This window comes from Lissotriton vulgaris, chromosome 8, assembly GCF_964263255.1.
Source record: "Lissotriton vulgaris chromosome 8, aLisVul1.2, whole genome shotgun sequence".
In the NCBI taxonomy this organism is placed as follows: domain Eukaryota; kingdom Metazoa; phylum Chordata; class Amphibia; order Caudata; family Salamandridae; genus Lissotriton; species Lissotriton vulgaris.
Window position 1 is genome coordinate 601,436,389 of NC_141696.1, and position 23,996 is coordinate 601,460,384.

Consider the following 23,996-nt stretch of genomic DNA (forward strand, 5'->3'; position numbering starts at 1 on the left):
AAAGGCAAATATCATTAGCTGCCTGTGCTAAACTTGGAGCTGGCACAATATGCCCTCATTTCCCTATTGGTGCTAGTGTTAAAATGTGTGCAAATTCCATTGCCACTTATTTCTAACAGTAGCACATGGTTCTGAGTGGCTTGATGCACAACACCATGATCAGTACAGTGTATACACAAGTGCAAATATTCAAAAAATGATGCAGCTCATCTTTTGTTTTAGCAAGACAAGCATAATTTTTTCCCTCAAATTAGATTTTTAATTTAATAAGTCCATTTTATGTCTTTGTTTAACATGTTTCAATTCTGGACTTACTTATAGGTAAAAATTGATTTTAAATTGAAAAAATGTAAGAGTTTAAATGTGTTAAGATTATAAACAGGTAATATTGATGTTTTTGTTAACTGTTTAACTCTGTGGAAGATCATCTTCCTCGGAGGTGCAATAAGTGGTTTGGTAGGCAGTTCATGTAAATTTATAGTACACAAAGACAACTTAAATGTGCTCTACGGTGACAAGGTAGGGACAGTATTTCTAGTTCCTCGTGTTTGTATACCCAGGTGTTGACCTACATTATTGTTACTCATATGATCAGTGTATAAGGGAAAAATATGGTGGCCTTTGCAAAGTATATTAGGGAGCTGCTGATTTTCCAGTCACCTATGGTGTACCTGCTCAAGCTTGTACACCCCCACCCCAAAAAACACCTTAGCTTTAATCAGTGCTTGGTAGGCAAACACAGAAATGTAGATACTCCTATACAACATTACTGAACCTCTTCCTTTAAATCAAAGGACAGCAGGCATGGGTGAAATTTACGTAATACCGGCGTAATTCACGAAAACTCCAGCATTTCACGTTATGTTTTTATGTCAAATTCCACATATTTATGACATTAAAGCACATGGCACAGTTGGGGGAGTCACTTGAGTAAAAGAGACCTAGTGTGAAAGAACAGCAACAAAAGTAACAGCATGCAAACTGCTCTTATTCGGGCACTTTTGCTTCTGTGGTATTTTTCGCACACAACCTCGCCCTTGCAACTATTCAGAACAACCATGGCCCTAAAAAAACAAAATTGCAGAAATGACGGATTTCTTCTGTTGCGCGATTTCTCCAAAATATCACATAATTATGCAAAAGGAAATAATGCAAATTTGACAACATCGTTGGCACAACCAGCCCATTTAAAGAACTCTTTCTAATGACAGAAGAGTTCTAGCAATCAGTTTTAATGGCAGTGTGGTCATGATAAGCTGTGCGCACGGTTGGTTGTTACCCCTTGACTATGCCCTTCATGCCTCGCTATGCTTGCGACACTGAGGTCATTCTTTTGCACAGGGCTCGGCAGAATGCCAGCCCCGCCGAGGCACAGGAGTGATGGATGCGACCGAGAGCGATTCCAGTTGGTTCAGGCTACTGCGTAGTGACGCATCAAAGGCTTGCGTGGGCTCGAGGCAAATATGTAAAAGCTGATCTTGGCGGAAAGGTGCTCTGAAGAAAAGCTGAAGATGCTGTCATCCGCCCCCTCTGGGAAGACATTTATGACTCGAAAGGAGGTTCTTTCTGCCAAGCAGCCTTGGCAGTTCTGAAGCCATTTTTAATTAAACAAACCGTTCGAGCGGTATAGTCCAACTACTCACTACGTGTTTGCGTGACACAAAGCATGATGCTATATGGAAAATGTACATCGCCTTTGAATGTAAGCGTCCAGTCCGAAAATCATTCATTAGTAATGTACTGTAATAAACATTGAAATTCGTGCATTTGGTTTAAAATCAGTGGCATGTGTGCTTACCTGACCACTTCACAGGAATCAGAGAACTTCAATGCATTAAAGTTTGAACTATTTTCACAACCAACGTGACCTCACCCCTGTGATTCACAGCACATGGGACTTCAAAAGGCGTATTTGTCTTTTATCTTCTTCAAACATACCTAATTTTTGCAACACAGCCAATCGCTGCCATTACCATTACAATCACAGACAGTGGTTACAGTCCTGTGGTTTTACACATGTTTTGCTGGGTGGGAGGTGGTTTTTCATAAAGTGACTTCCAATACATAAGGTGGGGTACGCCACAATAAGAACTCGCTGAGTTCAGACTACACAATTACTATTCTTTGTACAGAGTCTACTCCCTACGCCCTTGAGGCAATTCCAGGAGGGTATACAATACATAGACAGGACAGACCCACAGGCAGAGGAGGTGGCATCGCAATTATAGCCCGCGAAAACCTACGATGCCAGCTTGACAGCTCTCCCATCCTGGACAGTGAAGCAGGGAGCTTCACTGTCAAAGTGAATAATAACTACACGCTAAAGGGCATGCTAATTTACAGACCCCAGGCCCCATAGCCAGGTTCGAGGAGAGTCTGGTTGAAGGAATCATGGAAACCGCACTGTGCAATGACAAGTTTCTGGTTCTCGGGGATCTCAATCTACATCTTGATAACCCCTCAGACAACGTCAGTAAGAATTTTGGTCAGGCACTGAGAGCCCTCCAACTGAACCAAATTGTTAGAGGCCCTACCCATCAACTGGGTCATCTGCTGGACCCCATATTTGTCAACTGGGGGGAAGTGGAAGCTATGACCCCTATTCCCATTCCTTGGTCGGACCACTATCTGGTCCCTTTTTCCATACGAATCCCCGGAAGCAGACCCCCACAGCCATCAGTCATGCACCACCTCAAACGGAAATGGGCAACTTTCTCTCAGTCCAAATTCTGTGAAGAATTGACGAAAGGAGGAAGCCCAGGGGGGGAGGATGCGGACACGGCCAATGCTAACCTCTGCATACGCATTAATGAGGCACTAGACTGCACAGCCCCTTTGCTAAAAACCAAATCTGGGGGCCGCGTAAACAAAACCGCCCCATGGTTCAACGCTGAACTAAGAGTCCAGAAAACCGCACTGAAAAGAACCGAAAGAGAATGGCGCAAGAGTTTCTCTGAAGAAACCAGAACTAAGTACCTAACCGAGAGACGAACCTACCATGGACTAATCAGAAAGACGAAAACAGCATATTTTACGTCTAGGATCAGTGAGGCTGGTAACTCGACGAAAGAGCTGTTCTCACTCTATAAAACTCTTTCAAGCGGAAATTCAGCTTTTGTCCCTGATGACTGCTCGCCAGAATTGTGTGACAAAATCGCAGACTTTTTTTTCAGAAAAAATAACAAAAATATACTCAGCATTCCCTACGCAGCCCAAAACCGGGGCAGAGTTTGCTGAAAGCCCAAGGGAGTGGGGAGATAAACCAAGACTTACCAACTTCGTTACCCCTCCCACGGACGATCTTTTAAAAATCTGTAGGTCGGTGAAGTCGGGCTCTCCTCGAGACCCAACCACACCCACACGCCTGACAGATAGTCTAAGGGTACTAGAACCATACATCAGACATCTGCTCGATGTATCTTTTAGCACCAAGACAGTACCTAGGGATTGGAAAAAGGCGGTTGTTCTACCCCTCAGGAAGAAACCTACCATCAGTTTTGAGAAACTTGACAACCTCCGCCCAATTTCACTCCTTCCCTACCTGGCCAAGGTGGCTGAAAAAACGGTCAATATACAGCTAATGGACTTCGTGGAAAAGGCTGCCCTATTGCACGACACCCAATTCGGATTCCGCCCCCGCCACTCTACAGAGTCCGCACTCCTAACAGCAGTAGAGACCCTACGTCAGGGGGTGGATGAGGGACATACCATGGCCCTCATCCTATTGGACCTGAGTGCAGCATTCGACACTGTAGCGCACGACAACTTGCTACAGTGTCTGAATAACGGAGGAATATCCGAAGCTGCACTCCAATGGCTACAATCCTTCCTGACAGGGAGAAGCTTCCAGGTTCGCCAAGGCGACCACTACTCGAGAGACATAGGTTTGGGACAGGGCGTTCCTCAGGGTTCGTCCCTGAGCCCAACCTTGTTTAATCTCTATGTCTCTCCAGTGGCTTCAATTGCCGTGAGTCACGGATTGAGCATCGTGTCATACGCCGATGACACGCAGCTGGCTATCTCCCTATCGCGTGCACCCGGTCTTGCGATGGACAATTTCAGGGATTGCATGCAAGAACTTGCAACCTGGATGTCCACCAACTGCCTTAAATTAAACGGCAACAAGACCGAGGTGCTCGTGGTGGGGAGGAACCCATCTGCTTGGTCATCGGCGTGGTGGCCTCCATGCCTGGGTGAGGCTCCCATACCCAGCCAGGGAGTTAAAAACCTTGGTGTATGGCTCGACGCTGACCTATCTTTTGGACCCCAAATAGACCGAGTTGCAGGTGTCTGTTTTAGCGTCTTAAAAACCATAAGGAAGGTCCTTGACCTCCTTCCCATGTCAGCACGGAGAACACTGGTACATGCCCTTGTGACATCACGCCTAGACTATGGCAACCTACTTTACCTGGGTACCACCTGCAAAGCTATGAATCGCCTTCAGGTAATACAGAACGCGGCAGCCCGTCTCATCCTAAAAATCCCTAAACGATCAGACACCAAAGCCGCTCTCAAAACCCTCCACTGGCTGCCAGTAAAAAGCAGAGTGGAATTCAAAGCCCTCTGTACCTGTCACCGCATCCTGGCTAAAAAATCACCTATCCCACTCCAGAACTTAGTGACTAGGTATACACCAGCACGCGATCTGCGCTCCTCATATGGGGGCCTACTCCAGGTTCCTAGAGTCAGAAGGGCCCGTATGGGCGGACGCTCCTTCCGCTATCTGGCAGCAAAAAGCTGGAATTCCCTCCCTCTCCATCTCCGCCTTGATTCAACTGAATCCAGCTTCCGCAAGAATCTTAAAACATACCTGTTCTCCAGATAACTGATCACTGGTCTGCAAACCTCGCACAGTGTTCTTCAGTTGTAGCGCGGGGACACGCTTCTGCGTAACCAAGCGCTTTATAAGCCACCCTTATTATTATTATAGAGGTTGAGGCCATAAATCCATTAAATTCTAGAGGGAACCAGTACGTTAGGCGCGCGTGGGTGCGTGAAACCCCTAAAATTGTACACCTTAAAGTGTACAGCTCAACAACAGTCAGTGTAAACCTCAATTTCATACGGCAATGTGTCACTGAGATAAGGCACCATAGAGCATATACAAACAGTTCAATAGTTGAGTTCTAGAGTGGAATTAAAATTTGTTTCAAATACAATGTCAATACATACATGTAAATCCATTTTCTGACGTTGTTAATAAGGCACACATTTTTAAAATCCACAAAACCTTCCACATGGGCTCACCTAGTGAATTATCCTGCAGGTGACAGGAATTTCCTACAGCAAAGACAGCATTTTGCAGGGAGCCCGCATTTCAGAAGTCTACTTGACTGTTTTGGAACTTCCAACTGGAAGGCCACTTTTGCATAGAAGGGTATTCCTTTAAAAATAAGTTACTGACTAATGCTTATGAGTGCGATTTGTTGTTTGCTGCCTGCATTCCTTAACATAACTGGGGTATTTAAGTGGTTTTGCGCTTTTGAGTCTCAAATATAACTCACTATATAAGTTACGCTTGTTTATTTTATGTGAATTTCATTTTTTCAAATGATTTACTTATTTTTAAATGCTTGTCATACACAGCCTTTTTCCTGAGGCCAGGGCCGTGGACTAATCCGCAGTGGCCACCCAAACCATGGGTGTTGGCCCCTGGACCTGGGCTGAGACCAGGCTCTGATCCCAACCACCCTTGGCTATTCGACCCACACTGTGCATGGCAAGAAAATCACAGGAATTTAGCAGTTATATACGTAACTGACCGAAGAATAACTTGCACTGCTATGATGCACTGCTTACAAACTCACATTTAACATCACTGATGACATATGAAAATGAAGGTGGTGCAAGTTATACTCAGGTCACGTATAACTGCTGAATTTTAGTGTTCTTTTGATTTTAAAACAATTGTTTTTTATTATTAGAAATCCAACTTATAACTCCACTTTAATCTTTGTTTTTTTCGGTGAGAAGTTATTAAAAAATAAGCTTCTTGCAAGCCGAAACGTGTTTCCACTGAGGGGGGTACAGACCGCAAAGATGCATCCACACAATCCAAAGTATTTCGCAGTTCTTTGTTTTTCTTGAACACCACAAAGTGAAACAGACAAGTGTCCGGCCTGACGTGTTTTTATCGCCCCATGGCGATCTTGTTCACGTGACACGCCACTGACGAATCACTACTCAAATACTAAGAATAACCAATCATTACAAAGGACTGGTCAAAGTTAGCGCAAATATATAAATAACAGACTATTCCATGTGACTGTTTAAAAAAACAGACTCAAAATACACGATACACTTGAAAACTAGGCACAAGAATACAATCAGTGCGATATTTGATATTGCCCTAGGTTTAAAACATATAAAAGTTAAAAGGAGAGAGCAGATAAAAACTTATTTTATATCTTGATAAAATATTTTATAAAGCAACAGTCAGAGAACATAAACAGAGTAAGTTAGTGGTCAGTACCACTTATTAATAGAGTGCAAGTGCTGCTGATAAAAATGGACATATGTTTAAAAAAACCTCACCTCTTACATACTTAGCATGTTATGAAACAAACCAAATGGGCATAACAGACTGTAATAAATCGCATCATGTAAAAAATATGTGTTTGTGCAAACAAGTCTAAATATACTCATCATCATATCTTCATATATAACTTTATTCGGTCATTTGTAAAAAAAAAAGCCATCAAAGTATGCAAAATATAAAACAAATATATTTACAATTAAAATAGTATTAAACCATTGCAAACAGAAGTACAAATGACATCCCAAATCAGTTTAAGAAAATGAATACATAAATACAATCAATCTAGTCATACATAAAAGAGGGAGCAGTACAACCACCAAACATATGAGATGCAAGCCGTGTATACCAATCTAGAGATTTAAAATACGTATAAAGCATAGAAGGTAAGAGGAGATAAAATGGTAACACAACTAAGATTTAAAAAAACTGCGGGTTAACCAGAAGGAGAATAAAAAATGGCTGAGAGCGAAGACTATTGGAGCAGAAGTATCTGTTTTTAAGATTCTGAACACGATCTGGTACTGCCTAACACCCAAGTTGAGGCAAATTGGTCTAATCCATCTCCTACTTAACTGCCAATTCTTGGGACAGACAAACAAAATATGTTCTTCCGTTTTGTCAACTTCACAGGATGCCGGACAGGTGTCTAAAACTAGGCCACTCGCCTCTTTCCCAGGAAATTTCAGTAACAAGTTACCGTACCTAAACCTAATATACAAACTTTTAGCAAGGGGAGGCGAATCCAGGTCAAAGTACGTTCAAATAGGGAGCAAGATTTTATAATTCAAAAATAAGATGTTAGCTGGCCGCTTGTTTGATTATTAGTGTAGTGCTCCCCCACTACCTTCCAATACATAGCTTTAAGGGACAAGATGTCACGTCTAGTGGCCCTTTCTGGGTACTCTCATAAACCCATTAGGTTCAATAGTTTGTACCATTTTGCGATATATTTGAACCAAGGAAGTTGTTTTGCCCCGTTCAGCGCCAGGACCTCCCGTAAGGAGTTACGATATTCAGTTATTTGGGGAGTAGTCCATAGACGCAACCAGTAGGTTAGGGGTCTCAGGGCAGCCAAATCACCGACTCTTTTTAACCCAAGATCACAAAAAAGTGGGGTGAGTGGTGTTGTAACAGGTAGCGAGATCAGAGCTCTTGCAAAGTTATTCTCACAAATCGTTAATTGATTTACAGGAGTGTTTTCGGACCGACCCGGACTCCTGTAGTCTGACCGAGCAAGTACGATGCGGGCGTATGCTGTCAGACTCGGTTCGGTCGGACTCACATAGAAGTCAATAGGAGCCAGTCATATGACGCGTACATGGGCTCCCATTGACTGAATGGGTACGTCGTGGACAAGTGCGCCCCCTACAGTGGGTAGGCGTCAGTGCCATCTGCACAGTACATGCCTGTGTTGGGGAGACCCATGGGTCTACTCCTGTGTCCGAGTCGTACGGCTGCGGTTAACAGGGGGTCTGACGCGGACCCTGAAGTCCAACTCCGAGAGCTATTGCGAGCCGGAAGCTCAGACTCGATCCGGCTGTCCGAATCAAGCATCGTACTACCTCGGTCGTGAAACGTCTCCATTGCACGCCACGGTTTGCTTGTGACCGAGTCGTACGGAGCAGTAAGCACCCGGAAATGATTCGGACGAAGATTTTGCGCTTGTTCGCATTGTACTTCATAGTCCGGACCCATATACGACTCGGACGGAAATTCAGCCTCCGAATCGGATCCGCTAATGCCGAACCCGATTCGGTGCCCTACCGTCCGACATCAGAATCGGCCCCTAAGCGTCTCATTCAAGCCTATGCCCTAGTAGTCAAAATTATTTACTCGTTCCAATGGTTCGAGTAAGATCTTGACCTCTCGTGTACTCAATTAATAGTCCATTAACAATTTAAAGCTGAAGCGTAAGCGTAAATGTGCAAATAAGTGCAAAGAAACCTTAATCACCCTATATACAAAAGTATATAAAAAGTAGTGGAGGCTGTGCAAAGGCGCAAAATTACTCATGAACAACAACCAACAGGTTATAGTCAAAGTGCTAGTGCTGAATGTGTAAACTGCCTGTGCCAGAATCTACAGTACATATAAATTCAGTCATGGAAGTAGAAATATAGAAACATTTCATATATTTACAACAAACAGTGAGGGAAGAAAAAGGAACTATTAATCCAACAGTGCTATAAAAAGTATGCAAGTCCTCGCTCGTGTTAAGCCCATTGGGCATTTTAGTATCGAGGGTCATAATAAAAAATGGCTCTAGTTTAAATTTAAATCTAAAGTGCTAGTGAATAATTATTCCTATGGATAGTCTAAAGTGCTAAATAATAAAGTGAAGTGTCCTTTGTCCATGTCCTTACAACATTTAAATCTTAAAGTTTAAAAAATGGTTCCTTTGAACGTACAGACTTCATAACGGTACTTAATACAGGCATGTAAACAACTCAATGTTTAGTCCATTGGGTTCTTTGGTGTCGAACTCCAATATAAAGTATGTTGCTAATTTCCGGAGTTCATTTTCTCTGCGTCCCCCCCTCTTTTTCTTGGGGACTTCAGCTTTACAACTGTACCTCATCAGTGTGGGATCGCTTTAATGTTCTTTTTCGAAGTGCCTGGCTACAGGATTACTTCTGTCCCTATTAATTATAGCTCTTCTGTGTTGCAGGACTCTTTTATGGGCGGTTAGGGTAGTACTCCCTATCTAGACTTTCTCACACAGGCATTTCAGCATATAAACTACAAAACTAGACTTGCATGTTAAATGGCCTCTTATTCTTATAGTTTTGTTAAAAGCTTTTTTAAAATTCATTAGATTTTCCCGATGCTGGCTTGCTTTACATTTAAACCATTTTCTAAAACCCTCTCTCTTTTGTAGCCATGATTGATTGCCTGTGTTCTCTTGATATTCACTTCTCACAATGTGGTCCTTCAAAGACTTGGATTTCCTGTATGTTATTTCTGGATGTTTTCTAATAACGGCACCAAATACAAGATCTCCTTTAATAAGGTGCCAGTGCATTTTTTAAAATAGATCTTATTTCATTGTGCTTGATATTAAAAGTCGTTATAAACCTGTGAGTTTACAACCCCTCTTTCTGCTCTTTCCTTTGCTGTGTCTTCGATGGTTCAAATAGTACCTTATCTCTATTTAAATTTCTAGCTTTGTCTGATGCCTTCGGTATGATTTCCTGTGAATATCCGCTTTGACTAAAATGACTGATCATCTCTGTTTCCACTTTCTCATATTCTTCTAGATTGCTGCAGGTTCTCCTCGCCCTCTAAAACTTACAAAAAGGAATAAATACTCTGGATGAGTGGTACTGGGTGGGAGCTCCCTGAATGCAAAATTGTATTCCCAGCCGTGGGCTTGCAAAAGATTGTAGTTTCTAGTTTGTCCCCTTTTCATGTTGTTCTGACATCTCGGAAATTCATTGAGGTCCTACTGTGCTATCCCAAAAATTATAAATTGAGATTATTTTCATTAAGGTCACTGAAGAACAAATCAATATTAGCTTTCGTGCCCTGCCACAGAACGAAAATGTCATCAATAAACCTTACCCACAGCAAGACACTCTCTGTCCATTGTTCCAGTCCTGGACCACCAAGCACCTGCTCCTCCCACTAGCAAAGATGTAATTTGGCATAACTGGGGGCAAAGCAGGTGGCCATGGCTGTCCCTTGTACCTGCTGGAACAACTCATTTCCAAATATAAAAATATTTTTCATAAGGCACCACTCGATCATCTCTAGCAACATTTTGTTATGTTTTAAAAATCTCATTGGTTTTGTTTAAAAAAATATTCAGTGGCCCTTAATCCATCAGCATGTCTTATACTCTTATATAGTGTAGCAACGTCAAGAGTTAACACCATATTGTCATCCCAACGTACATCATATATATGTTAGAGTTAGTACATGATGCTGAGGGCCGCAGAGGTTAAAATTGAGATTGTTTCAGTGTCTAGGGTCTCAGGACATTAGTGAGCAACTGCCAGTGCGCATAAATTTAATTCAAGAAACATTTTGTTCCAAATATTTGACTGTTTTCTTCGAGACTGCACGAAACAGATAGCATGCAATAAATACAGGCCTACTAGAGAATACTTATGACAGTAACAATATACTTTACTTTGGTCCATAGCCTTGTAGAAAAGGGGTAATGGAAAAACAGAGTCAGATTTAAACATGTCGGCAGGAAGAAGGAAATGCGGTAAAATGGGAGGAGCAACAATGATTCTTGAATGAAGCATACACAAGCATTGATGTGGAGACCCATCAAACACATATGTTGGAGAGAGTTATAATAGGCATTCACAATATAAGCCATGAAGGAGAAGATGAAAGGAGGGGCGATGTAGCAAGGGGGGCATATGGCTAGCAGACAGTATGAAAAGAGTGATTATGATAGCTTATGTTTATGGGGGAAACAGAGTGGACCGAGATGACGTCAGCTGACACCCATAAAATTATCGAGTGTGTTGGATGGGTTGAGCCGTGAGAGGGTTCCCCGTAGAGACAGATATACTTTTGTGTGTGCCTCCAAGATAAGTCCCCCATGCTCAACATGTGTGTATGATCATTATTTAGCGCCTTCCATTCCAATAAAATGACTTTAATTGCCACGTTTAGTAGAAGACCTAGTAGAGCTAAGTGTTTCTCAGGTAGGTCTAATGCAGGGCCGTCTTTAGCGCTAACAGCACCCTGTGCGAAAATCTTTTTTGGTGACCCCACCCTCCGATGACATCCGCCTCTGCTTCCCTCACTGCCATCCGGCAAAAGTGCCCCATATCTCTCCATAGCCCCTCTTTCACCTGCATTTCATTTATTTTAAAGCACTGGTAAAAGCTGGATTTACTAATCCACTCAGCTATCCACATAAAATGCAGAGCTGTTCTTTGCAGCAGGCAACCCTCTGCGCTACTTTATGGCGAGTCAAAACTGCCACTAGACAAAACTCTGAACTCTCGCTCTCTAACAGGAACATTAATCACAAGAGTTATCTTGATCTTTTCATTGCCTGACAGCTGAACGCACAAGGAACTCTGCAGCAGGTTCTTTTATATCTCAAGTTATTGTAAAAATACAGCGCCCCCCTGAGGTCATCGCCCAGAGCAGTCACACCGATTGCACCACCCTAAATAACTGGGTGGCATAACTGGGGGTCTAATGGAAGGCTGGAAGCATGCAGACATAACAATATAAAGGGCAGAATTAGCGAGAAGTCCACATTAAAAATAGCCTTCTGTCATTTATTGGGTTCCTGGGATGATATAAGGTCCTGGTTCCATGTTTGTACGATTGATGCCACAATCTACAAGAGGGTGGATATTTTCCTGACCAGCCGGTATGAGAGGACATGGCTGGTTTAGGTTTCCTATAAAGATGTCCAACATTGGTGTGGTGACCGAGTGGTAAACCCTGATGAATCTGCCAAAAATGTATTGGGCAGTGAAACATGTCGGTGACAGGTAGTGGTATGCGACAGTAAGCTACCAGCCTTTTTATTTCACCAGTACACACCAGAGTTAATAATAAAGTTGTATAATTGGTGTGTCTGTTGATTTTATCTCCCTCTTCTCTGTTTGTCACACCATGGAGCTATTTCACTAGCTTCTTGTCTAGCACCTTTCTGCACGCATCTTTTGCTTTTGACACCATCTTCTTCTTGGAAAAGGAATGGCAACCGAAGATGAGAAAGGGGCATAGAATTGGTAAACATCTGCCAAGTTCCCCGAGGGTTGTTCGCCCGTGAGGTGCCTTCCTCTCCGCCACACATTTTTTCATTTGATTTATTATTTTCTAAGTATGGTTGCATGGATTGTCTCAGTGGGGCAGACATCATTGGACATGTCGAGTTGAACCTTGCCCGGAATCTCCTGTTTTAAGTGACAAACAGTGGTTTGTTGTGGACAGTAAGGCATTAGAGTTTATACACCTTACCATAAATAGATAGGGGGTGTGTCTGGAATTAGATAGTGTAGTATCCAGACAACTATGTACTCATGTCTATTAGACGTATGCTAACCAATGTCCAGGGTACAGGGATCTTTTGCTATTGAATTTGACTGAGTGGAGGGCGATCCCAGTAGTACCTTTCTCTTACCTCTTGGCTCCTGTGTGTTATTCTATTTATTGAGATCAGCCCAGTATGAAGATGCCCATTTAGGTGAAAGGAACATGTTCGGAGTCCAAGAAACTACTATTATAAGAGGTGAGTTGGAGCGCTGGGTCTTGTCGTATATTAACAGAACGGCTCCCTGAAACAAGGGCAATCCAGGGCTCAAGGGCATGGCATTGACGTAGCAAGGGTGACATGGGCAGTAATGAAGGGAGAGAAATGGCTCCTCTAGTCCGCGGTTAGGTTGTAAAGGACAAACATAATGGTGTGCATTTGGACCTTCACCATCCTGGGTCAGGTGCCACTGCACATGATGCACCACTGAAAGCTGCTGCCATGGGGCAATGTATAGTTTAAAGCAACAAGACATGCAAAAGCCTCAGCCTCTAGCAAAGCCTTGAGGTTGCATTGCCATCCTTTTTTTTTTGCCCACTTCGCCACTCCAGACAGGGGGCAACCACATACAAATCAGTCTTGGTCCAGCTTCAATAGGCAAACATCAGATTGGACTGGATTGGTGCTGTTTGGGTTCCTGTTTGGAGGGATCTCGCCTGGTAGGTGGGATTAGACTGTTCCTACCGGAGCAGGATGAAGGCTGATTTGCATTAGGTTGGTCCCTGCCTGAAGTGGCAGAAAATGGGACTGGAGTGAGTCTCAAGCAACTGCCAGTGGCTGAGATGTTTGCAAAACTGTACCCATTCCATGTGCATGTTCCTTACAGTAAATGTTATGACTGATGGAGAGAGTCTCTGCTTCACTGAGAGCCAAAGAAGTGTTCTCCATGGCAAGCAGACATTCCTGGGCTTCATTTTGTTCTTTGATTAAAATGTAAACGTATCACAAATCAGGGTCCGAACCACTGCATACGGAGTATGAGCCATCAACATATTGTTCTAAAAAAGCCTGCGCTACTCTGCAGCTGCGGAACTGCTCCAGCAATGGCCGACTTTCAAAGGAACAGGAAACGATGACTCAGTAACGTCTGTCCTTCAAAGATCAGCTACTGGAAGAAAGATGAGAGAAATGCGGTATCTACTGTATTTCCTTTTGTACAGCGACACATTCCAGATGTTGCATTTTGGGTGTGAGAAAGTGGAATTTATTCCATCTTGAAGCAATGCTTACATATTGCTATTTATCTGCAGCCTAAGTAACAGAATGTTTTACAAGCTTCAGGATTGTTTTCCAACATCACCCTTCTGCTGCAACTTCTTTGGGTGGCTCTTGCAGCAATTGCATATTGCCTATACAAGTGGAGGTTAGTGGTTCCTATTAAAAGAGAGATAGAGTACGGCGTAGTTGGAAAATCTAGTGATTAGGGGGATCTTCCTAATTGGACCGCCAGACAGGAAGAGAGCCACTAGTGAAACTCTGCGTCTGACTTTTTTTTTAAAAACAGGCACTCCACACCACTGGAGTCAAGCTAGCCGGGCCGATGAGAGGTGTTACCTCGAAACCGGTCCGGTCCTCGGATGCTTGATTCCGTTCTGGGAAGGACATGGCTTTTGTAGTTCGGACTGGACTGTTCCCATGGGGCACAGGGTCAGAGCTGATTTGCATATCGCCATTGTCTAACCCAGGGTGGTGTGGAGTGCAAAGAAACGATGGATTTGGGCCCAGATCTTTGGACTGGGGTGAATGTGTGACATTGATCCACATTCTGTCTATCACCTGTTTTGTTTGACTTTTTTTTTAACCACAGTTGGCGCGCAGCTCTCTGCCCTGTTCTAAGGTGCAACGACCAATACAATAGCAGGGTTGGAAATCGAGATCTCATTAAGGACTACACATGCAGGTACAAATAACCTGAGGTATGCCCAAAGAGCACCACATTCTTTTTTAGGTTAGGCTGGCTTGTAGACTTGGTGTATGCAATGATGTTTCCTATTTACTGCTTGTCGGGTAAAGGGAGGCGGGATTGTGAACATGCTGACTGCACATGTTGATATACACTGAATGTCTTGTTTACAATTTCCCACTCCCCCCCCTCCCCCCAAAAAATAAAGGTTTAAAAAAAAATGTTTGATGCCACATGAAGTCAGAAAGACTCGGCCAAATAGGTCACAGCACACACTACACACCGAGTGATTACGCACTCCCCATGCCGAACATTGGGACACGTTACCCACTGGCAGTCTTTGTGTTCATGTAAGATTCAAGTCAAGTCAAGTCAAGTCAAAGAATTTATATAGCGCACTACATACCCAGAGGGTCTCAAGGCGCTTAGAAAGGGGAGGAGGATTACTTGTCAAATATCCACGTTTTAAGTTGTTTTCTGAATGCTAGGTGGTTCTGGGTAAGGCGAAGGTAAGCGGGGAGTGAGTTCCATGTCTTAGCAGCCAGGTATGAGAAGGATCTGCCTCCCATGGTGGTCTTGTTGATGCGAGGTACAGTGGCTAGGGCTTGGCTGGAAGAACGTAGTTGGCGGGAGGGGGCGTAGAAGGACAGTCGTGAGTTGAGGCATTCTGGTCCGATGTCGTAGAGTGATTTGTGTGCGTGGGTTAGCAGTCGGAAAGTGATCCACTTATTGACGGGTAGCCAGTGGAGGTCTTTAAGGTGACCAGAGATGTGTTCGTTGCGTGGGATGTCTAATATGATCCTGGCTGAGGCGTTTTGGATTCGTTGGAGTTTCTTCTGGAGTTTAGCGGTAGTGCCTGCGTAGAGGGTGTTTCCGTAGTCCAGTCGGCTAGTGACCAGAGCATGGGTGACTGTTTTCCTTGTTTCGGTGGGGATCCAGCGAAATGTTTTTCTGAGCATGCGAAGAATGTTGAAGCAGGAAGAGGATACGGCGCTGACTTGTCTGTTCATTGAGAGTGAAGAATCAAGGATGACGCCCAGGTTTCGTGCGTGGTCTGTCGGGATGGGTGCTTTTCCGAGGGCTTCCGGCCACCAGGAGTCGTCCCATGCAGAGGGGGATGTACCTAAAATGAGGACTTCTGTTTTGTCTGAGTTCAGTTTCAGACGGCTTGGTTTCATCCATTCGGCAACTTCTTTCATTCCTTCGTGAAGGTTAGTTTTGGCGGTGCTGGGGTCATTGGTGAGAGAAAGGATCAGTTGAGTGTCATCCGCGTAAGAGATGATGTTGAGGTTGTGTTGGCGGGCGATGGTCGCGAGGGGGCTCATGTATACGTTGAAGAGGGTGGGGCTGAGTGAGGATCCTTGTGGTACGCCACAGATGACTTCAGTGGCCTCGGACTTGAATGGTGGGAGGCGGACTCTCTGGGTTCTTCCGGTGAGGAACGAGGTGATCCATTCAAGTGCTTTTCCTTGGATTCCGATGTTATTGAGACCCACTTGCATTTGTTTTCGAGTGGGAGTAATTTCTGACTTTATGACAAGACCCACATTCCACTCCTGAATTGTTTTATGATGCTTCAAGAAATGTATATAAAAAAAGACAATCAAAACGATTGTACTTTGAGTCAGTTTTCTGACCCGTTTCTGTATGCTGCACTTCCGGCCACAGTGTTTAACTATATCAACTGTTCCTGTTTCGCCTCTTGTATTCGTTTTTTCAAGGTAAATTCATATTTGGGCAACAGCGGGTGGGACTGAGATCCTCAGCTGCTGTGGCTTGCTTTGGAAGGGAGTTCCTACACCCTAAATCCTACGAAAAAAAAAAAAGCCCCAGCATTATTCCCCTTAAAGAGCTATAACAGCACAAATAGCACTACGACATAGGGATGCAAGCAGAATGAGGATTGGGCAGTGAAGCTGAGGAGGACCTCTCCAGAGGCCCTATCAATCTATTGATTCAATCTAGCCACCTGCAGGTCAGGCAGGTAGGGCCTCAGACCACTACCAGCCTCTTGTGAAGTGCCCAGAGGCTCATCCTTGTACGATGGTGCGCACAGAGGCTTCTAGCTCCCTAGGCGTAAGCCTTGGACTTCCAGAAGCCACCCTGTTGTCGATGTCTGAGAATGCTGGTCAGACAGAAGGCTGGCAGTGGTAAATGGGAGGAGGACAGTGAAGAAGAGTATCAAAAAAGGAAAAGGGGCCCAAAGAGATGGTAAGAAATCGAGGCCCAAAACGTACACAGGCCAACAATCTGGAAGAATATGCAGTAATTATTACACCCCCTCGAGGGAAGGCGGAGGCACTACTGGCTACAAGAGAGTGGAGTTTTACCACAAGAGTGAACCACTCATTGCGTGAAATTATGGCTGCCACACAGGACCTCAGCGGTACCACAGACCAACCTGGATGTAGTTACAGTGGACGTCAATTTTCTTCATGCAGACTTCAAGAAAATCAATGAAAAGTTCGCAAATCAGCACACTGCAGTCAAGGAACAAAAGACTTGAGGAACAAGTCCAGAGCTTAATAAAACAGAACACCATCACTCCAGCCATGTTGGAAGATCAGGAGGGGAGAGCGAGGTGCAACAACATTAGAGTGGTAAGAGTCCCAGAGGGACTGGAGGGAACCAGAGCTGATCTTGTCTTGTAGGACCTCATAGAGAACACCCTACACCCCAAGCAACTCTCCAACTTCTTTTCAATAGAAAGGGTGCACAGGGCGTTGGTGCCCCTACCCCAACCGTGTGCTCCGCTGCAGAAAATTATTGCCAGGGTATTCAACTGTAGAGATCGAGATGTGATCCTCCAAGCGGCCCACTCTTAAGGAGACCTAAAGTATGAAAACGCCACTATCCGCTTTTTCCCAGACTTTACACTGCAAATCCAAACACAGTGACAGAACTTTGAGGAGGGTAAGAAAGGCTCAAAGCCAAAGAACTTAAATATATGAAGACTCTGCATGTGTCCTATGAGAAGCGTTTCAGGCTGTCACTCGCCGACATGTTCAGGGATCCTCGCTGAGCCCCACGTCATTCAATCTGTACGTGAGGCCGTTGGCTGATGTCGTCAAGCAGTGGGGCTTGACTATGGTCTCATACGCGGACGACACTCAGCTGGCGGTCACGCTCAGCGGGGACTCTGACTTGGATGCCCCTAGGTTCCAGAATGGACTGAGGGCGCTTGCCAGCTGGATGAATTCCAACTGCCTCCAGCTGAACGCAAAAAAAACTGAGATAATGATCATCGGCAAGCAATCAGAACTATGGGGCGACATATGGTGGCCTCCGGAACTTGGGCCTACCCCGACTCCGGTAATGGAGACAAAAAATCTTGGGGTGTGGCTAGATCCCGCCCTTAGCTTTGTCTCCCATACTAAGAGAACTGCCGCCTGCTGTTTTGGCATTCTGCGAGGACTAAAACCAGCCTTGAAATTATTTGATGCCTCGACCAGGCAGCTGGTGCTGCAGGCGACGGTGGTCTCTCGGCTTGACTACGCCAGTTCCCTCTTGGTAGGGGTGAACCAGGCCGAAATTGCACGTTTGCAACGTATCCTGAACGCGGCAGCCAGAGCTGTGGTGGGTCTGCCCAGGTTCTGTTCCGCTGTCAACACTTTGCGTTCCCTCCACTGGCTTCCAGCCAAGCAGAGGATTCAATTTAAAGTGCTCTGTTTGTCCTACAAAATTCTTAAGGGCTCTTCTGCCCCGATTCTTATGAATCTTTTGACGCCGTATGTCCCTGCCCACTCTTTGAGATCTCTAGGTCAGGATCTTGCAGTGGTCCCTCGGTTTAAGCTTAGCCGAGCTGGAGGCCGCTCATTTCGAGTTCGGGCTGCGGCCCTGTGGAATTCTCTTCCTTTAAAGATACGTGCGCTTGATAATCTCTTTTTATTCCGTAGGGCCATCAAGACTCTTTTATTTCCTTGAGCCTGTTTGTTTCCTAGTCTGTTGCCTTCCTTGGTGTGTTGTGTTAGCTACCTTGTCTTGCGCCAGGACGCTCCTTCGCTGGAGCAGCTGTGCGCATTATAAATTTTCATAACATAACATAACATAACAGATCCTGATAGAAAAAAGAGGGGAAAATTCACTATGAAGCGATCAAATAGGATATTAAGTCCTCAGAGGCCAAGCATCAAGTGGAAGGATGTGCTGATCTCAGACACAAACACCATCTCAAGCAGCATGTATTGCGAGAGCTGGCAAAGGACAGGGCCAACAGTTATGCACTGGTGACACAAAGTCACTTATATAGTGTGACGGACAGAAGAGACAGAGAACGCAATTGAGTACTGGAAGTCCTCGACAGTGACAGAGCGCCCCAGATGACTAGTTCCGCCATAGGCGAAAGTTTTTCCATGTACTATCAATACATATGCACTTCCCCAACCACCATGTCCAACACAGACTGTGCTGGCTGCCTAAATGACATAGATCTCCTGACACTCTCAGACGAAGACGGGGGGTCCTGGAAAAAGACTTCATGGTAGCTGAGATAGTGGTGGCAATACAGGGCCTACAATCAGGGAAGGCAATGGGGCCAAATGGCCTACCTGTGGAGCTGTATTAGGGTATGGCAGATAAAATTGCAGAACACATGCTGGCCATGTTCCCTGCTGCACATGAAGGGAGAGGTCTACCAGAGAACCAAAGGATTGCCACTATTGTGGTTATTCCCAAGAAAGACAAGCCGCTAGCCGAATGTGGATCCTATAGACCTATATCTTTGTTATTTGTGGAAGCGAAGGTGCTGGTAAAGGCCCAGGCAAACAGGTTACGGAGAGTCATCACATCAGTGATCCATCCTGACCAATCAGGCTTTATGCAGCATAGGAGCACCTGCCTCAATTTGAGACACCTTTATGGAGTGTTGCACTTGACCAATATGCCACAAGCTGGGCAGGCAGTGTCCATGGGTTTAGATACCAGAATGACATTTGAAAGCATCGAGTGGAACTACATCTTTGCAACTAGGGCTAGGATGGGCTTCAGCCCCAAATATGTGAATGGGTAAACCTCTTTGTAATTAAATACTTTCCTCAATAACTCTAACACACGTAGTTCAGAAAAGGAGATATCTTTAGTAGACACAGTCTTCTCCAGCTTCAGCCAACATCTAACAAGAATGTTAGTCGATTGTTGCGAACCAGAATACCGGGTTGACAGAGAATCTATGGAACACAGGAGGGACCCGCAAGTTCTCTATGGATGGAAATGAGAGTGGGATTTGCAAATTCATACACAGACAGTGTTGAGATTGTGGAGAGAAGCTACTAACTATCTAGGATGGAGAGATAGGCTCACTAATCAAACCCAACTCTGGGACAGTGACCTCTTAAAGAAGGTGGATAACATACAAGGCTTTTCGAGATGGCCACTGATTGGCATAAATAAATATTCATAATAAATCCGTATTTGTAAAGCGCGAGCTACTCACCCTTACGGATCTCAAGGCGCTGAGGGCCGTCGTGAAAATTAAGTGAGCTATTGCCCAGAGTCACATGGTGCTGAGCTGAGCTGCAGCCAGAGCCGGGGAACGAATTGTGAAGCCTGTGCTCCGAAGTCAGCTGCCCTGGCTGCTGCACCACACCTCTCCATTGGCATACAGCAACTGGGTGAAGTAAGAAGGGGGTAAGCACTGGTAACGTTCGAGGTCCTGCAACAAGAGTATAAGATGGTGAAGATTGACCATTATAGGTACCTACAGCTTGGACATGCCCTTAGGAGGCACTTACTGTAGGGAGAACAGCTGCCTGAGGGGGCGCCGTTAGAGGATCGCCTCCTCACGGACCCCTTGACAGACAAGGTTATTTCCAATATTTACAAGAAACTTGTAAATAACTCCCCTGACCCAATGGTGGCACTGAGAGGTGCGAGAAAGGGGCCTTGGAGCATTAGAAAATGAAGGCTGGGCAGAGGCCCCAAATTATGTGGATGGGTAAACCTCTTTGTAGTGAAGTACAAGAACTTGTAAATAAGTCCCCTGACCCGATGGTGGCACTGTGAGAGGTGTGAGAAAGGGACCTTAGAGCATTAGACAATGAAGACTGGGCAGAGGCTCTACAAAGCTCACGAGAGGTGCAATTCAAACTTGTTTGAGATTAGTGCACTTGAAAATTCTGCATAGATCAAACTACTCTAGAGTGCTTTCTCAGAGGATAGGGAGGGAGGACTCTGCACTCTGCCTGCGGGGTTTTGGCGAGAGAGCACATTTTTCCACACCCTCAGGGGATGCCCGATAATACAACTTTGTTGGGAGGAATTGGTGCGGAGAAAGGCTCAGGTGCTCTAGTGGTTCCCCTGGATGAGAAGTGGCTCCCTTTTGGCTATAACAGGGGAGGCGTCCTGGCCAAAATATCAGAAAATTTGGCTAGTGGCTGCTGCAGGGGAGGCACAACTTTGCATGCGTTTGGGGCACAGCGACTCTCCCCCTCCCTGCCCTTCCGAGTCAAAGACTGGGAGTCAAATTCGGATTGGTGCCAGTGGTTAGAGCAAGTGGTCTGTCAAAGCAGGGGCTGCCCTATGAAGTGAGAGAAGATGTGGGGCAATTGGTGTACTTTTCACAATTACTGAGTATGGGGTGGTGCATTGTAGAGAGAAGGAGACCCTGACCTTTTGGTGTGTTACCTGTTGTGGACTGAAAATTTGGAACACCATAAAGGCTCAGTTTCAAATGTATAATCATGTCATGTATATGATGCTGTCTGCTCTGGTCAAAGTGTATACTAAAAGACTGCTTCAAATACTGTATTCACTGTATGATGTGTGATAAGTGATGTTTAACAAAAACAGTTTTAAAAAAATACATTTAGGTTGAGCCTGTGACACAGTGCAAGTTGACTTGTAACAAAAGACCTATTGTAGGCATACCAAGAACTTACAGGGGCTTACAGCTCACCCATTACTTACTGTTGATTGACTTTGTCACTCCTATTTGCTTACTTCTTATTCAATGGCTTTCTTTGTCCCAGCGTGTCCACCTTGTGTTTGTCCCTCACCTGGAGCATAGCTACTTGACATCTCTCTGACTGGCTTGCTTCTATCCTTCCACTACACATTTTTAGGGGACGTTGTTTTTACATTTTTGCTTAAGCACTCCATAAGAGTGCATATGTTTTTCAGCTCTCTCCCTTGTGTGCTTTCATCACGGGGAAGCCCGTAATTGCAGTTGCCTTTTGCTGGTGTCACGGAGGGGGCCTGAAGTGGAGCCAGGAGCCAGGACTACAACCCCCAGACTACCCTGTGGCCTCTGAGGCCCTCACGCAGCGCCAGGAGGCGCAATAAAATCCCTAGCGGGCTCCCGCTGCGCAGGACTCGCACGGGCAGCGCCTGGGCGAAGCCTGGGCCAAGGGCGGGCTCGTCATAGCCCGGAGGAGGCTGGTCTGGGCCCCCTCCATAACGTGGTAGATTGCATAAAGGTACGGTTTGCTGCTATATTTGTAATTCTTTGGTTTGCCCTTCTTTAGAGTACTAGTTTCACTGAGCCCTATGATGAATAAGCGGAAGGGACCGGGGGAGAAACCAGGGGGGGGTATTGTTGGAACACTTGATTTCTTTATAACGAGGGCCACATCAGTCTTAGCACATGAAATCGAATTGACTGAATGCCGGTTGAACCCATTCCTCAAAAAAGAACCTCCTTAGGGTGTTATATGCCTTCTAAAACCCCTTTTCAATCGCCTGCAGTAGTCCATGAAGTGGTAGCGGAGCCATCTATGGGAGTGATACCCCAATTGCTACCTCCGGTGACTACTGCATCAAGAGTATCTACTAGGGGTACTGCTTTAATAAAATAAAGCCTGCGGGAGCCCGACCTGATATGCCAGTGAAGAAAAAAATGGGTGGCGGGATACAAAGGCGGAAATCTGCAAAGGTCTCCAGGTTAGTAAGAACAGGGTGGAGCGATGAAATAGAAGCTCTCCAGGTGAAGTGAACTCTCCCCGGATCTCCAACCAAACTGAGTCCCCCTTGATGAGTGAGGACATGTCATAAAATTCTATCATTGGTGGCAAACATGTTTAATCCTATCTCACTCAGATTAATCAAAATCAAAGAGAAGTTAGCCGACCTGGAGTCTCAGGCAACACACAATGTTCGTGCTTTAGAGGGAATGCATACCAGGATTAATCCCCCCCTTGAATCTGAGCCACAAACACCTTCATCTCCACGTAGACTACACTCGACGATTGTACCTCAAAAAAAAGGCCTCTGCGTTCTAGTTTGTCTAACCCTCTACATCCTAATCCCGACACCAATATCTGCACTATCTCGCATACTCAAGCTCTCCAACAACATTACGATACCTTTGAGGTGGATGTACCAGGGGAAGTTACATCAAACAGGCAAAGTTATCAGCCCAATATAGTTAGTGCAGGTCAGGAACCATCTACATCAAGGATAAGTGGGCGAGCTGACCAACAGCGGGCTAATAGATCTAACAAGGGATTTTCAGCTTCTAGTCAACAGTTTATAACCCCCCCACCCCCCCACCCCCCGGAAGCATCTTCTTTGGTATTAAGTACTTGGGAATGTCCTCACATTGAGGGAGGGCCAAACAGAATCCACAGAACAACTAATGGCTAAAGCCCTTCATTAGTTAACAAATCATCTTAATGAAGTGGGCAGCAGAGGTAGGTGCTTCCAAAATCAAATGATTATGGCCAGAAGGACAGAGTGGGTGGGGCCTGCAAAGAAGAATCTGATGGGAGATGTGTGGTTCTAAATTTTAACAATGGTTTTGTGGTGAGATCCCTACGTCAGAACCTCGGTAAAGTTCTGTTTAAAAATTCCCAGATTGCCGTTCTATCAATTGCCTATTTCTATAGATCTAGAAAAACAATAATGTGTGTGGAGGGTCAAAGGGAATATTTAACGACCTGTCTGCTCATTCCCCTGCGTACAAGATACAAAACACACAAAAGAGCAGACCAGGTCTGGAGACGGTGTGTAACTGCAACAGTGACTGTGTGACAATAGTGGTGCATGTGTGAGGATAACGTTGAAAACAAAAGGCTAAAGCAATTCCCATCAGACCACCCCCACTTCCGCTCGTGTAAAACCGGGGGCACCGACGGACAGAGCGGGGCCTCATACTCCCGAGCGGTCGCCGGGTGAGGTGAGGTCGTCACCCACACAAAGCTGGGAAGAAGACATATTTCTCTCCCTCCAGTGGACACTTAAGTATTGGTATACATGTAACTTTTTACAAGTACATTCTTGTTATGATCCACTTAACACATCACATGCAGTTGCAGTAGCCATTTTATGTTTAAGGTCCTGAAGAAAGCCGGGGCGAATGCCCATGAGGCTGAAACATGTCGACCATCTTGTACAGCGCCAGAGAGTAGTCTTACTACTTGGCGTATTTTTAACCCTCGACACATGGACTCCTGTCTAAAACGCACTATGGAGTCCGGGTAGTCGATTTTATTTATCACTATCACTTGAGCACTGCACTTTTCTATCAACATCACTTTAGGATGTACATCATGACTACATTATCAACATCCATTCCCGCACCGGCACTATATGGTCGGACTTGGGAT

At 45.0% G+C, this 23,996-nt stretch overlaps 2 protein-coding genes across 2 annotated transcripts in view; one reads left to right on the top strand and one right to left on the bottom strand.

Moving 5' to 3' along the window:
• Nucleotides 1-23,996, bottom strand: part of CMSS1 (cms1 ribosomal small subunit homolog) — a 940,652-nt gene that overhangs the window by 893,176 nt on the left and 23,480 nt on the right. The window lies entirely within an intron of this gene.
• FILIP1L (filamin A interacting protein 1 like) overlaps nt 1-23,996 on the top strand; it is a 739,320-nt gene that overhangs the window by 399,068 nt on the left and 316,256 nt on the right. The gene's annotated exons all lie outside the window — the stretch shown is intronic.